The 13,205-nt window shown below is 39.5% G+C and overlaps 1 pseudogene; it reads left to right on the forward strand.

Moving 5' to 3' along the window:
* The first annotated feature begins 5,910 nt into the window (after window positions 1-5,910).
* On the forward strand, window positions 5,911-12,770 carry LOC140928435 (thyroxine 5-deiodinase-like; annotated as a pseudogene).
* The last annotated feature ends 435 nt before the right edge of the window (window positions 12,771-13,205 follow it).

Genomic DNA, 13,205 nt, shown 5'->3' on the forward strand with positions numbered 1-13,205 from the left:
ATTTGAAAAGCGATTTGAACACACTACGTTTGGCTGTTTAATTTTTCGAACGGAGGAAAACATTTCCGTTTTCCAAAATATTCGGATACGTGTAGACTAGGCCAATATTTGCACTAAGAAAAGCACGCTTGGGTAATTGATGGAAATTAAATTATTGAAAAAATGCGTCGATTCGTTCTGTCACGCTGATTTTGTCCCAGTTTGGAGTATGTTTAAAAGTCATGATGATTGATCAAATAGACTACATGCTCTTTGGAAAGAGATTAATTTTGAAAGATGAACAGTTAAGCTACTTGTAACTCTTGAAATGCAAAAAAAAAAACAGTTGCACCAACAGAAAAACACAACCAATTTTACTGACTTACGGGACAGCTGAACGGTAAATCTCCTCTTACTAGTTTAGATATTATCAAATCTAGCTCAGTTGTTCTCTGATGTTCGTGTACCATTACTAGCGGTATCTATTTTAGTTACCCTTTCAAGAATTTGCAAGTCACTTCAAGCCCACAAAATATTACTGTCTTCACTTACGTCTGCAGAATCCGCAAAGCTTAACGAATCCTCCAACCACGAGTATAAGCCTATTATTGAAAACATACGGCGGTATTCAAATGCGTACTTGACTGATCATCCTTGATATTTTAACAAGACTTTACCACAGTTGATCCAATTTAAGGAATCACAAACGATTCGTCCATCACGTACGCACAATTTTGTGGTATGCTCTTCCCAAATTATTTTATTCATAATAGCCTTCATAGAGGGATAAACTTCAACCACGGGCGCGACAGTGGTACATAGGTGCGGGTCCTTATACGGATTCCTCACTAAAGCACAGACCTACGTATCCGCATTACAGAGGTGTTTGTATTATGTTGGTACAGGTGCGGATGTAGGAATGGTATAAGGTTTCGTATCCTCTCTACCGACGGAGCCGTCAGAGAGAGGTTTCGGTAAGCACGAGTCGATTAGTGTTGCAGTCCGTTGTTATTGTAAAACGAGGATATTTTTCATTAATAAAGGATTAAATTAACTGCAAAAACCATGGACGAAGATCCTGCTAGTTGCAAACGTTGGATCTCTAGAAAAGAGATCAAATCGGCCAAAATATAACGAACCAAGAACGAGAAGTCCAAAGACTACTGCAAAGCTGATTTAAAACAACGTGTATTGTTTTTTATAACAGTATTTCGGTATGGCCAGCCGAAATATTGTTATAAAAAACAATACACGTTGTTTTAAATCAGCTTTGCAGTAGTCTTTGGACTTCTCGTTCTTGATATTTTTCATCCCTTTTTTGCTATTCATTCCTGTGCCTTTGGCCATAGCAACAATCAATGCAACCGCCAAAAGAGTGGTTTCGTCAACCATCGACACCACTACGTGCACGTGCAATTTGTTACCGTCCCGTTCTGTGTCAGCTCCTGAGAGTGGGGGTTGCTCCCATATGAAAGTAATGGGGATGCAAATTTTGATCTCACTTAGAGTGATAATTTTAACCCCTAAACGCATCGCTCAAGGTTGTGTGTAGAGAAAGAACTCAACTTTTAAAAATAAATGCCTTCATATTGTGTAGGAGTATCGTCACGTCAAGCTGGTCTCCTTTGGGATCTAACTCAAAATCTCTGATGAGCATCCCCGGCTCATCCAAATGGGAGTGCCCCCCTCCCCCCTCCCACCCCGGCCTCAGCTCACCTTCTCACAAAAAAAAAGACAGTTAAAGTACAGACAAACACGTGAAGGTTTGTCCTGACTGAGAAAACAAAAACTTGCATATTTATCAAAAACCTCCAACTTTAACTTTAAACTACGATTGAAGCATTTTCATCGTAGTTCAGGTTTTCCATCTTTAAAAGCATCAGCTAAAGAGACCAGACTTCATTCAAGACTTCTAATTCTATCATTCTAATGACCCATGAATGTTTAAAAATAAAAGGTCATTCAATTTCAAGTCTTTTGTTTTCACTTTCTGGCGTAAGATTCAATCATTTGGTTTCAATCGTCTTTCATATTTGAAATTTAAAGGTTGAGAATGACATTTTGAATGGAAGACCTTTAAGTATAATATTGGGTTTTCTTGCATTGCTGTATCATTTCCGTGTGACGTTTAGGTAGAGGGACTTCACTTTATTACGCACAGATTGCGTCTAATCGAGTTTAAAACGACCCTGCTTCCGGAGAAAGAAGCGAGATTTGTTCCTTTATTTTTTGATTGACCTCGTATCCTCTAATTATAGCAAGCGCTAATCATTTGTGATCTCGGCACAAACTTCTAACAGACTATAATGAAGCTTTCATAATCATAGACTTGAACTGAAGACTGATCATGCTTTAACTTCATCATCAGTCAAAAAGCACCATCTAACGGAATCGGGTTTGTATAACCAAGAAAACGTTACGAAAGTTCAGCAAGTTACGCTGCTACGCTAGCCGTCTCTTGAAAAGCATGGACGCTGTTTTTGTAGATGCGTGAAAAAAATCGACGATAATCGGGACTCCCACGGATATCACATTAAGGGTACGGGTAAGGGCACTGTGCCTACTGACGGTTAACTATCAAGATCGAACTAGGAGTCAGCAGGCGTCAGACACGCCGCTATCTCACAAAAATAGTTATGAAATACGTTTTTTATGTTTTCAACGATACAAATTAAGACATAAAGACTATGGTATGGTGATGGCTGTTCAAAGAAATCAGTGTTTTTGAGTGGCACTTCCCAAGAAAGTACACACGTGTGTGGAAAGAAGTTTTATAGAAGTAATTTTTTAACTCTGGAAATCTGCATTTTGCTTTATCTTCGTGCAGAAATGAATTATTATCCATTGCCCTATCTATCTTTCCGTGACAAAGGATCTGTATAATTTCTAATTTTACACCTCGATGCCACTGAGAGGAAACATTGGATGTTATGTAAAATTTTGTCATTCCCCATGGACGATGATTTTAAAATGCTCCCTGGAAAAAGCTCATAGAGTTTTAAAGAATAGGAAATCGATATTTTTTAGATAAGTAGGGCTTTGGTGAGTGTTTACAAGCTAAGGGGGTTTAGTCAAGTATGTAATAACATATGGGATATCAAATAAAAAACTCGAACTTATCGTCTAAAGAGGCAAGCAGCGAAAATTAGTGAATTTCCTTCTGCAAATGACGCATTGACGGAATGATAACACGTCAAAACCCTAAAATAGAAAAATTAAAATAACCCACGGGAAAAACGGTGATGCAAGAGAGGAAGGAAACGAAATACTTGAGAGACTACATAAAAATGTTCGCAAAAATTCAATTGACTTGTAAACATTGAAGTGTTCAGCAAGTCACGTGTTTAATTCAATTCAACCAATCTACACAGCGTATTAACCCTTAACCCCTCAAATACTGCAAACAGGACAAACAGGACAAACAACGTCTGGTGGCGAACTGGGAAATATTTGCAAAGCAAAAATCAGCTCAGTAAAGAATCTCATCACATAATATAATTTTAACTTTGTCGCTCAGCAGACACAAAGTACGGCAGGCAGTCTCTTAGGGTACGTCTCTTAAAGAATAGGAGTTTGCAGACTCGCAGGTTTTGCTTGGTGTTACGGTATGTGCTAATATGTATGCTGGGTGCAACCTACTCAAAAAAATCTAAGAATAAGAGTTTGCAGACTCGCAGGTTTTGCTCGGTGTTACGGTATGTGTTAATATGTATGCTGGTTGCAACCGACTGAAAAAAATGAAGTTTCATATCAGACAGAGACAGACACAATTCGTCTCACACATGCACTTCTCAGTTAGGGATGTAAAGGTTGTTTTTAAATGGTGAACAGATTGATGAAAGACCGGTAAATGTAAATGTTGATTGATCCAAGGTATAAAATGTCAGGAGTTGATTGCCTTAGGGTGATTCACATGACAGATGTGATTTTAATTTGACACAGAAAACCTGACTCCGTAGTAGTCTGGAAGTCAAATAAAATACAACTGTGATACGATGTCACTTGAACTCTTCTGTGGCCCAAGGCGGATTGTAAGACAAGGTTTTAAGAGATTACTTGATAGCGGTTTAAATTAGAAAAAGTACTGCTGTACAATGATATGTGATCAATGGTGATCAATTGATTGAGATACCAGTTAAGAAAATCCCGTTTTTAATATCGACTTGTAAATCCTCAAAAGTGAGTTTGTTTAGCCAGCGTTAAGACATGATAAATTCACGTTAGTACGTTTCTTCGGCGATGGCAATTCTTTTACCGTAGAAGAATGCAAATAGAACCGACACAGGTATACCAAGCTTAGTGCCAGCATGAGATATCACGTCCCGGGGATTTGTATGGCATCAATAAAAATCGATTTACTAAGACTCTAGATAGTCTATAATAAAGAATGTCGGATTATAAAAACTATCTACCTGTACCTAACCTCATATATCACTTTGGAGTCAATGATTTAAGCCGAAGCACTACCTCCTGGTTATATAAGGTATGGAGGGCTTAAGACTCACTTAATCATCAATTCCATATTACCCTTATATTCCAACATTAACCGTATACAGACTTTCTTTACTCCTATTGAAATTAACCAATTGCCTTCCTCATGGTGGATAAGAGCCTACGTATAAATCTTTTTAATTTGTGTTTTCGCAGGAGCCCATTTCGGTATTACTCTTGATTTGTGCGTGTCCTTTTCCTAGCTTGGGTATCCTGTGACACTGAATTCTTTTATAAGAAAAGGAATTCAATGTTTTCAGAGATCGTAGCTACCTTAATTTACCCTGCTTTATCTGTTATCTAGGTGCTTGGGTAAGATAACACCTCTCATCCAAATTTAGCTTGAACCAAAAGGAGATTCAGATTTATGCGTTGTTAATTTAAAAAAAAAACCGGTGGAGAGTAAATGGCAAATGTTTATCTGTTTCAATGAAGGCACGGTAATTAAGGAAAATTTCTAATTTGAGGCAATAATCTCAGAACTTTGCACACAGAGACGTAAACCTCCGAGCTCTATCCAAGCGTGTTACGCGGATAGTTAACAGTCGCTGGAAGTTTCGATGGCAAATCTTGCCAAATTTGTTTCGCAATACCTTGGTGATAAATCATTTGTTGATTAGTCAATGTGAAGTGTGCTCAAATGATCAAGCTACTTCCTGAATCCTGAAAGGGCGGAAGAAACCTGTCCGACCCGTTTTTTTCATATACCAGCAAACTCAGGCTTCCTTGTGTCAGGCGAACCTACGATTTCGCGTGCAGTTTTAACGAGGGTTGTTAAAATCTATCATCTCTTTCCTATAAATGAATTAAGCACCTGCCGTGTTCGATTGTAATTAATTCAACGCCTAATAAATAACGACCCAATGACCGTTTCTGCGCTTTTTACGATCCAAACAACGCATGGAGAAATTAAAGAGAAAACAAAGCATGACCTCACTTAGTTCAACTGACTCATCTGGAAATCACTTCCCATCTCATGCAAATCATTTAACAAGTTTTCAACACCGAAATAATTATATCTATTTAACAGAAGTAAAGTAAAAAAAACACATTGTTCGTAAATAGCTCCGGGCAGCCGTTGCTTTTATCTGACGGACAAGATTACTGCTAAAAGACTCACAGATTGTGTCACCGATTCATTTGTTTATCAGTCGTATTTTAGAGACTCCTTATAACAAAACACGATTAAAAAATAGTGATTTGAAGAAATGCATAAGATGTATGTTTAAACTAAACATCCTGGATTAAAAGACAGTTTTTTCCAGGTTATTTTGATAAAAGCTTAACGGGACACGCGCCGTGAGATAATCAAGAATAGCAATTATGCCTGCGGAAACCCAAGCCTTCACTGCTGTTGTTTTTCCATCCTGCCAGTGAGTGAGTGCTGTTGACCTTTTCCTGAGCTGGGAGGATATAAATACAAATCAAAAAGAAGCTCGCGACAGGTCAGCAATCCATTTAGCTCGCGCTGTCGTTGCGTCAAGAACGCGTGTGAAGATGATTTTCATCTTCCAAAAAGTGCGTTCTTTCGCACTATACTCTCTTCTGGTGATCGCCTTTCGGCTGGGAACGCTTTTAAGGGTGTTTCCATTTTTCAAGCGTTTAATTTCTAACGCAATTGACGCGATGTTTGGGCTCAAGATGCCACAAGAAGATTACTGGGACTCGATGTTTAGTCGACAGATGCTGACGGGTTTGTGGAGATTTATTCTCCTCGACATCAACAAGAAAACCAAACAGGGGAGCAAGGCTTACAACTCCCCTCTGGTTTCATTGGATGGTAAAAACTGTTTCCGTCTCCTGGACAGTTCAAAGCAAGGTCGCCCTCTAGTAGTCAACTTTGGAAGCTCGAGCTGACGTCCGTTTGTGGCGAAGTTACATGATTTCGGGGAAATTGTTCGAGATTTTTCCGACGTCGCAGACTTCGTAATTGTATACATAGAAGAGGCACATCCATCGGATGGCTGGGCTCTAAAGGTAAGCCTGTCTCTATGGGTTCAGTACAGGTTATTAAACATACAGTCCACCCTTTAGCTTATACATACTTCCGTTTCATAAAGTCGTAGTCACAAAGCAATTTGTCTGTGTTCAGTTCATCTCTTGTTGTTCAGCCCATGTCAACTTGTCTTTCCTTTTACGAAAGTATTTAGCTTTTAAAGAATAGACTATAGAATGAAGAATGACTATAAACCTCGCGAATATTTAAAAATTTAGCATTTTTCGACAAGTTATGAAGACTTATCTTTTAAAAAGTCATGCGCTTTTCCACTGATGTCATTTTTGTTTAATAAACTAATTTCATATGGACTCTGGAAGATATGTTCTTCCTCTAGGAGAATCTGTTTCCGCCGGATATATTAAGGAACATTGTTAAAACGCGTCGGCAAAACTAGTTCCAGTCTCTAGATAAAACTATTAAACAACACTTCGCATGTAGTCCTTTATCTTTCTTCAACGTGACTTTAGTTTAAATTTTTTTTTCTGCTAAATTATCTGGCCTATCTATTGATGTTCTTTCTTCATTCTTACATGTAATACTACTGCTTAACATTTCTCGGATGCTAATGTTATGAAAACGAACTTCCTATCAGAAAATCTTCTTCCACAAAGATACGATCTAAAGTTATTAAAGGCCACTGTATATCTTTTGACACAAAAACGGAAAATTTTCCTTTCTGAAGCCGACTCGCTGCCAATTAGCATTTACAAGCTATTATCCTGTCTTATAGGACAACTTAGAAGAAGTTTGTTTTCTCAGCTGATTGGCTTTTTAAGAGTGGCTTATTGACTTCAATTTTTATCCATTGTCGTTCCAACATTCTTTTTTCAGAAAAGTTCAAGGTAAGCATTTGAAAAATTAAATGCACTGCATATCCGTGACCTGGTTGTAATAACACGCTAGCCCCATGCTGAAATTGAGTGTTTAAAATGTTTAAGTTTTCCGGTATGTACGTGGAGATTAGCGGTTGAATGTCACGTGAAATTATGAAGCCTCTTGATATATAGTTTTGAGTGTTGTGGATTAGAAGAGACCACCGTGGTTAAGGAAGAAAAAATTCAAAACAATACTGTGAAAACTACTCAGTCAATTAACTGAAGCAATACAGGACTGCTACAATAATTTGTTCTTTTTTGTGGTACTAACGGGGAACAAAAAGGTTACCATTCCCGGGGTCATACTTTATTGTAACAGGGGCCAAGAGAATTGTTCGTAACACTGGCGTGTTCCTTTACACGGCCGTGACGTTCGTTATTATAAAGCGCTTCCTCTGTAGAACCACTCTCAATGCCAAGGAATTGAAAACACTACTCGTATAACAGATGTTATGGCAGTAGACTTTGATTGGGACCTGTGTCTCATGAGTTACTGAGAAGGCGTTCAGAGGTCTTAGCCTGCTACGAGTAACACTGCAGCTTCTCGCATAAACTCTGCTGCTAGTCCTTCGCGGCAGTGAATAGGCTAGAAATCGTGTATATTCTCTGTTTCTTGTATTGGATCATGAGAAAGAAGGACTTGGCGTAGATTATCTCTTTTTGACCAAAAATCCAGCTCGTGTTTTGTAGTTTATCTCCCAACGAATCATTAAATAAAAGACTACAAGAATTTATCCCACCTCCCCTTTTCGCAAAAGATAACTCTGTTGGATTTCGTGGTTCTTATCTCTGTCCAGTTGTTATTAAACATGCGTGCTGTTTATACAAAACTATTCCTGCCGTATCAATTTTCTTTTATCATGGCCACGAATTTTTTTTTTAAAAAATGTTGCTCCTTAGTTTTTTTCTATTTGTTTTAAGGCCCATTGTTTTCCTTTTTGAGTGCTTGATTGCTACCGACATCAAGGACATAAAGTGCTTTGTGAAACTCTCCAGTCAATCTATCTATTGTAGATCTACTGATATGATGAAATTGTTGAGCAGAACTTTCCTGCATTATTTTTGTAGCTGCTTTTTGTGTTTATTTAAATAAACATTTCCTTAACGGACATCGGTTGCGAAATAGTATTTTGTATACTTTAGCCATCTCCGGAGATTAGAGATAAACTATACTGTTCACTCGTCTCTTCGGACAAAGGTCGTTAAATGGATAAGAATTATCCGCATCAATTTTACCTATAAGTTATAAGACTTTTTAAGGAAATTCGTACCTTTAGAGACCACTATGGCCGTTCAGATCTTTATTTTAACCTTACTTAAAAGAAAACATTTAATATTTAACCCGGCAGCTCAGGGCCACGTACGCAGAGCAGAATGAGTGTGAACACAACCACCTACATGTATTGTACCTGATGTGTATGTCGACTGACCGTAAGAAGTATACATGTATGAAGACTAAGCCACATTGGTTCATACCTGGCTCCAAAAAGGGAACTTTTGGTCCGCCATAGGGTATAAATACATACCAAATTTTAATTTTGGGAGCCCAAACGGGGACAAAAATAAATGGGAGGTGTTTATTCTCATAACTGTAACAAACTCCTATAGGACAAGCTAATATGCTTGCAAATAGCAGTGAAAATACCCAGTCTATCCATTGATTTGTCTAGGCCGTTTAGAGCTGAGATCCACATCGTTTAAAGCTCAACTTCGATGTTAGAATCCCCACTTTGAACTTAAATGAATGATTTTTCTATATTTCGCTATTTCCTAGTATTTTGGAGTTATTTTCATAAATTATATTGCATGCAGGGGCGTCTATGACAGGGGGCGTTTAATAGCGAGTGGCGTCTAAAATACAAACTTCAAAAGCGTTGGAGGGGTGTTTATTAGACAAGAGGCGTGAGAGAGGACGTCTATTAGATCATGTCAAGTCTGCCTCTTTGTTGAAACTCTCCAGGGCCCAGTTGTTCGAACGCCTATTAGCACTAACCCCGCGGTTACCTTTTATCCCGTGTTTCTTTTTCTTTTTATCAAAAGCACTTTCTCTGAAAATTGTTTCTATTCTTTTTAGAGTATCCTATCATCAAATTGTAGGCAAAGAGAATTAAACTGAACTTGCTTTTTAAGCTCTGATATCCGAATTCAAATTTCACACTAACCCGTAGCTTCGAACAACCCGGCCCAGAGTGATAAATATGATGAAAGATTTTTCAGGTTTCAGCTTAAGACAAAGAAACTTTTCAGTTTTTAAATAGGAATAGATTAAAACGAATTTCCGCTCATCCCCGCCTTGAATCTAGCCTACGAGCAAGCACGGCTAAACTTAGAATAACGTGACTGCTCGCAACATTATCCAATGCATCGCCCATGTATCCGGGAAATCCGAAAGTTGGGGAAGCCTAGGCTTTGGAATCCGGAATTCAAGGATTCCGGAATCCTGAAGGAGATTGGAATCTGGAATCCAAGTTCCATTGACAAAGGATTCCAGGATCCAGTGCCTGGAATCCGTGATCCACAGCGTGGAATCCACAATCCACAACTGTCTTGGCTGAACATGCAGCAGAGCATAGCTTACTTAAAAGCATCCTATTCATCCTAGGATCGTTTCTCCTCCTCCGTTTCCTCTTTTATTAGACGCGCGGTGTCAAGAAGGAAGAAGCTCGAGGACAAGGTAAAATACGGGCGAGCGATTTAACTTCCCATTTCTGCTCTCATTTTTTAGTTGTCCTGTAAAAATTCCAAAACCAAATGTATTTATATTATCAATCGACTCGTCATAACGCCGGCTTGCTGTTGTTTAACCTCCCTTGATGTTGTAAGTGCCACAAGAGGCATCCGACATTTTAAAATAGTTATACCTTTTTCAAATTACAGCTCCGCAAACTACATCGTTGAAAAAAACCATCTCTTCTTGAACTGAAATTCAATCATTGATAACAGATCTTCTAAGCTGTTCAGATAATTTGGGCATGCGTGGGTCAAGCAATTCATAAATAACCCTTTCAAATGATCTATCTTCAACGCTCGCCAGGTCACATGTTAGAATTTTCACCTTAAGCTAGGGTTTCTTCTTCGTGAAACACAACATCTTTTCTTTTAGGATCTTATTGGGTTTTCTAACTGCCTAATTAGCTAAAAATGAGCTGCCAAATGAAACCCAGGTCGGATACCCGGTAAGACAAAGTTTTGAAGTAGTAAGTAAGCTAAGCAAATAACATATTTGAATTTTTCAATGAAGAGTTTAATATAACCTGTGCCAGGCTCTCATCAGTTTTAGAGATCCCTGCTCATTTCTACCTTGCAGCCTGGAACAGGCTAGCGTAATAATTCTCTTGGATTTACACATTTGCGATGATTTAGGCGGACGAATGTGAACATGAGCTATTTCATGAATGTCTTTCTGTTGCGACTTTATCTGTGTCTCTAATAAAACTTAGCAAGTTAAGAATGTAGAAAAATATGGCACGGTAGCACTGCTGATGTGACGAAAACTTCGTTTCAACACTTTTACTAAAAGGTCTACCAAGGTCATTAATGACGAAATCTTATGTTAAAGAGCGTGGGAGAAAGAAAAAAATGTATGTTTCTCCGTGAGATTTTGAGCCCGTGATCTCGGGTGTATTAGCCAGCAGCTAGTCAAGCTCTCTGTCCACTGTCCAAGTTATTATTGTCTTAATCATGATGGATTAACTCTTGTGATAAATCAGTCATTTAGTGTTTGATTACATGAACGAGTGGCTCGATTCCCGCGATTCATTCATTCATTCATTCATTCATTATTCATTCTCCCGGGGGGGGGGGGGGGGGGGGAGGGGGACTCCCATATAAAAGTGACGGGCATGCTCGTCGTCTCGCTTAGGGGTGTAAATTGCAGATTTCGGTTTCACTTAGGGTGTTTGGGACGGAAAGTCACTATATTTGCCCCTTCAGGTATGGCTTAGGGCTGTGCATAAAGAAATTTTCAAAAAATGCCGAGATGTCTGTTTTAGTATGGTCTCCGTTAGGGGTCGTCAGTTCAAGCTTGAGCCACACCCACATTGATGTCCCTTGGGGGTTTAATTTTAGTTTTCCGACGTGCATCCCCGTCACTTTTATATGGGACTAAACCTGGGCCGGGTAGTTTAACTTAGACCACGATTAGCGCAAAATTGAATTCAAATGTGAACGAATACGAACCAATTTCTATAAATCCTTTTTGCCTTCTATTTGATATTTGGACGCCCTAAATTGGCTTACTAAGATTTTCAGGGAAATGCATTTGAACACAAGAAACAAGACTCTAGATTAAAACTTAGCCCTGGGTTAGCAGGGAAAAACCTTTGAACAACTGGGCCCAAGCGGACAGTGTCCATTCTCATTGATTTGAGAACAGGTCACTCAGCACTCTCTCGCCCACAGCGCGGGCCTAGTGCCGTGGGTTCTAAAGGCGGGGTCGTTGCGGAGAGGGGAAAAAGGACGTGGAGAACTAGAGGAAGTGGAACGATCAGTTATTCCATTCTCCCACCCCTGGGGCCTGCCGCGGAGGAAGGGGCGGGGGAGCACTCTAAGGAAGTTTTGGTGGAGGTGTCCTGCCCAGGCCTTGAAACCCTGACTCTGTTTAAGACAAAAATCGTTCATTTTGCTACCCTGTTTAAGACTAGAGACCTTAGATTGTGACCCTGATTAATTTCATTTCGCATAGAGAATTAACTAATTTTTAAAATTTGGGGGAAAAAACCTGGATACCACAAAATGTAGACCTTTCATAGCTAGCCCAGCTTTTACCTCTCTCCCCCACCCCCTCTTCGGTTAAAATATCCCCTCCCCTAATCTCTAAGGAGGGCCTGTTACTCAGGCTTCTGAAAACCATGGCCATACCGTGTTCCGCGGCGCACACATGCACACGTTTAAGCCAAATAAGGGATTGCCTCTGCATGGGGAGCTTGCCCATGCATACTTATTTCCAACGTATTTTTTTATGAATTTATTTGGTGACTAATAGGAGAATCTGTGATAGAGAAAGCATAGTTTTACAGTGCATTTGTTTTTAATTCCCGCTTTATTTCTGCGACACATACCATAAAATACTGTAAATCGTCTTCTTTACCTTCCAGAATAACTACAACATTCCTAAACATCGCACACTAGTGGAAAGGTGCTCGGCTGCTCAGCTTCTCCTGTCCCATAATCCACCATGCACCGTAAGAGTAGACAGCATGCTTGATGCTGCCAACCTGGCGTACGGCGCCAGCCCAGAAAGACTCTACATCATCCAGGACTCTACAATAGTGTATCAGGGAGGGCCTGGACCCATGTCATATAGCACCCATGAAGTGAGAGCTTGGTTAGAAAACTACGCCGCTAAAAAGAGATCGCGCTGAAAAAATACGAGGGAGATCATCATGAACTGAATGGCGAGCCACACAGTGGAGAAACTGTGGAGAAATCATGTGCCATTCCTGTGAGCCTTTAAAGGGTGCGCTCGATTGACCGCCGTATTCTGAAATAAATTACTAGAAAAGGAGTTGAACGCGATGTCGCGCGTTTTACCACCCACTTTCAAACCTGTGTTGCAACAAATCAGGTTTTTGCATGTTGTGTGAATACTGACTTTTGATTGGATAAAATTACGCGGGAGTCACGTCATACACCGGACTTGCTGCAAAACAAGTTTCCCTTGGCCGGTAAAAAGCGCAACATGTACAGATTTTGTTGCAAAAAGTAGAACTTCTCTCTAATTTCTGCAACAACTTTTTGCAACCTGCAAAAACCGAATTGTTGCAAGACAGGTTTGATTTGTTGGTGGTTAACGCGAAACATCGGTTTTCAACTAGTTTTGCAGCAATGTTGCTAAACAAGCTGCACGTTTTTGTTGCCCG

The sequence above is a fragment of the Porites lutea genome, chromosome 2 (assembly GCF_958299795.1).
Source record: "Porites lutea chromosome 2, jaPorLute2.1, whole genome shotgun sequence".
NCBI classification, from domain to species: domain Eukaryota; kingdom Metazoa; phylum Cnidaria; class Anthozoa; order Scleractinia; family Poritidae; genus Porites; species Porites lutea.